The sequence below is a fragment of the Salmo salar genome, chromosome ssa17 (assembly GCF_905237065.1).
Source record: "Salmo salar chromosome ssa17, Ssal_v3.1, whole genome shotgun sequence".
In the NCBI taxonomy this organism is placed as follows: domain Eukaryota; kingdom Metazoa; phylum Chordata; class Actinopteri; order Salmoniformes; family Salmonidae; genus Salmo; species Salmo salar.
In genome coordinates, this window is record NC_059458.1 from 3,484,840 (window position 1) to 3,488,870 (window position 4,031).

Below are 4,031 nucleotides of genomic sequence, written 5' to 3' on the forward strand. Positions count from 1 at the left end.
TTGAATATGTCTTTATTTATTGATGATTAGAAATTAAATAGAATGTTATGGCAACAGTTATTTTAATCTCAAATCTATACTGTAGAAAATAATACATTTTCAGGAATGGGAGCTCCCCATAATGGTACAATTCATAGCAGATTTAGGTTTATTTCTAACTTGCAGACTTGGTCCATTTCAAATCGATCCCTGGCTTCATGGCACTTCATGTCAGTCTGCAAGAATTGGATAGATACTCAATATGCCAATAGCTGCACCTCTTAACTAGCTGGGACTTTCACTGTATCACATCTATTCCTTACTTCCAGTGCATAGAAGGTAGGGAATATGGGGAGTAGCTAGGGGATGATTTAGAATTAGGCACTAGTCCCCTATGAGGCCTAAAATCAGTCCTGTAGAGCTGTTTTCCTGCACCGAGTTCCTATGCAGGTATATAACTGACTGTCTGCTCACTCTGCTCTCACACAGAGATCAAAGCGGGATTAATGCAAGTTTGGGATGTCATTGTTAGGGGTCCAAGCAACATAGTTGCTGGAGGCCAATTGTATTTCTTGCCATTTGTTCTGTTGCGTATCCACTGGTGTGTGGTGTTCAGGCCAGTCTCATAGCTGCTTGTCTGTTTAACTTATCAGACAAGTTACTCTGAGCTGCTACGGATCAAGGAGATAAATGTTTGTTAGGACCCTGGAGTGTCTGTTCATTTTCCATCGTGCTCTGGATTGTTTCTGTATAATGTTAGCGCTTCTCCTTGAGTTCTCTCTAGCAGGATGTTGTTCAATGTTTCCAGGATCTGTGGTGTCTAGTGTAAGCCAGTTTCTCTTCCTGTGACAAATATGACTACAATATTAGCATAATTGTTCAAATGTATTACATCATTCTTTAAAAAATTATACACATTTTTGACAAGTCCCAACACCGTTTTAAGAGAGAGAAGGTTCTGTACAAGAGATTGATGAGGTAGGTCCCTTGTAATATTAGGGTGCATTTGTAAATTCAACTCTGGCTAGCTACTCTGATTTCGGAGCACTCTCGTCTGTGTGCCAGAGTGCAGAATATCTGATGAATTTATGAACGCTCAACACCCGTTGAATATGACTGGTGTCAGTAAAAATGCAATTCAATTGTTCCCAGCAGCACAATTTCATTTAATTCACTAACAATTTAGATAACATGAAAATAGCCTACCCAAATCTACTAAGGAGAATAAAATGGTCAGAGTGCGGTGTTCTCTCATTTGTGTCTGGAAGTAGCTAGCAAGCTAGCCAACTTTAGCCAGTTACCTTGGGCACTTGACTGTCGTGAGGTCAACGCTCGGATCAACCCTATTCCTCGGCCAGAGCGCCCAGTTTGTGCTCCGAAACGCTCAATTTACGAACAGACAATCTGACAACCCTCTGAATTTACCAACGACCCAGAGCGCACTCTGACACACTGTAGGCAATTTACGACCGCACCCTTAAAGAATCTCGTCTCCTCAGTATGATGAGTCTTCTCAGACAGTATGTGACAGTTGTGCTGCTGTGGATCAGCGGGTGATTGAAGTATGCTTTAGAGAGGGTGTGGCGAACGCCCTTCTCGGTACCACACACCTGGCTGACATCACCAGGTGACTCAGGTGAAGGGCAGGGTGTCAGAGGATTGGCAGACCAATGAGGCGTATCATACCTACGACCATGGAGATGGAAGCGGAACCATGGTTCCCGTGCAGACCAGCACACATGCCTTCCACGTAAGTTAACAGCTACTGTATGTCATCACATCATCCCTGCATTGCCTTTAGAAATGGTACACCTCACTTCTCCATTATGTAGAGTGTCCCATCAGACATTGCAGCATTTTTCCATAGCTTGACATAATGAAAAAGCTAACCTTCCATCTCTGTGTATAAGGTAAACCTGGGTCATCTGTCTGACTGTAATGAGTACTTCAGAGCCATGTCCCAGTCCAGTATGAGAGAGACCTCAGAGAGCCTGATTCTCCTGGACCACATTCCCTTCTCAGTCTTCCACTCCCTCCTAGAATTCTGCTTCTGGAATGACTTCAGCGTTCCCCAGGAGGAGCTGGGAGAACACATCTAAGTGGGTATTATTCCTCATATATCATGCTTAATTTTCCATTCATGGAAATTCATCTGGCCCAGGCTGGCACATCACACACAGCACCAGCAATTTATTGTTTGTAATGTTGTTTATAATGTTGCAATGCTCTCTTTCTGTCTGGCTGTACCCCCATTCCCCCCCTCAATCAGCCTACTTGATGGGTTTCAAGTTCCACACCAAATAAATCATCTTAAATTGCAAGGAGTGAACTCTCCTTTCAATTGAAAACTGTTTATTCATATTCTACATATTGTGAATGAATTGCCAGGTGTCTGCCGGCTGAAGATAGGGCTGAACTGACTCTCTGAGGTGGCAGGGTGAGGTCTGGCTCTGCAGCATGAGGAAGGAGAACCTGACCTCCTGGAACGACCCAGAAACAGAAGCCGCCCGCCACCTCTTCACCCTGGATGGGTCAGAGGTCACCGGTGACTGGCATCCAATAACAGAGCTCCCCTTCATGTCTGATAAGTGGTGCTTCACTGCAGTGATTCTATTCAACTACCTCTACCTCATCGGGGGCTACAGACAATGGGCCAAGAGGGTCTGGGAGTTTAAAATGGCCTCCTTTAGGTACAACCCCTTCATAGCACGCAATGGCCACATCAAGCTTGTGGCTCTACAAATGACTAACTTTTGCCTACACACATATAAGTAAAAAAGCATTACAAGAATATTGATGTCTTGATTCTTTTCCAAAGCAACAGCAAAATCAGGTAAATTGATAAAACACACGTTCTTTAACCACAATGTCAACTTGTTTGGACATCGCATTGTGGTTTTTAGCTGTATGCATGATATATTTTGGATGTTTTCAGTCTATTTTGAACACTTTCAGACAATGCGATTAATCCCGATAACAAAAAAAATGTGTGCACTAAAATTACAAATAGTGAACTCGAGTTGAACTAACTCTGTCCAACCATAGGTGTGTGTGTGTGTGTGTGTGTGTGTGTGTGTGTGTGTGTGTGTGTGTGTGTGTGTGTGTGTGTGTGTGTGTGTGTGTGTGTGTGTGTGTGCGCTCTGCTGCAGGTTTGTTGTCTCCTTTCTGCCTCTGACTTTCAGTTCACCCTGTTCCTGTCCCATGACCTCCCTCTGGCCACCAGCCTGGGCCCGTCTCTATGTCCTGGGGAACATCCAGAGGACTGGAGAAAAGCTGCTACTACAGTATGACTCCAGGCAAGGTGAAACAGTCTTGTCTCAATCCAGGTAGTGAGTGGAGTTGTTAATTTCAACCTTACATGTTGGTCAATTGCAAGCTGCAGTCTAATGAATAACAGCCTTGAACCACCTAACGCACACACACACACACTCCTGTTTTCTCTCTTGTGGTCTGAGCTGCTCCCTACCCTAACCAAAGCCACTGTTGACCATCCCAGTCTCTACTTCCTGGGCGCCACCGACCAGCTGTTTGTGATTGGAGGAAATAACTCAGAGAATGTGGTGGCATCATTCTGTGTGGAGTCTGGGCAGTGGTGGCAGGTGAGACAACCACCTGAGTGTTATCTTGAATGAGATTTAGTTGTTTTAAATGCCATAGGCCTATCTATCTAATCCTCCCGTATCATAGCCACTACGACTATTTTACACCATTTTAAAGATAAGACTCTCGTTAATCTAACCACATTGTCCGATTTCAAAAAGGCTTTACAGCGAAAGCAAAACATTAGATTATGTTAGGAGAGTACATAGCCAAAAATAATCACATAGCCATTTTCCAAGCAGGCATATATGTCACAAAAACCCAAAACACAGCTAAATGAAGCACTAACCTTTGATGATCTTCATCAGATGACACTCCTAGGACATTATGTTATACAATACATGCATGTTTTGTTCAATCAAGTTCATATTTATATAAAAAAACAGCTTTTTACATTGGCATGTGACGTTCAGAACATGCATTCCCACCCAAAACTTCCGGTGAATTTACTA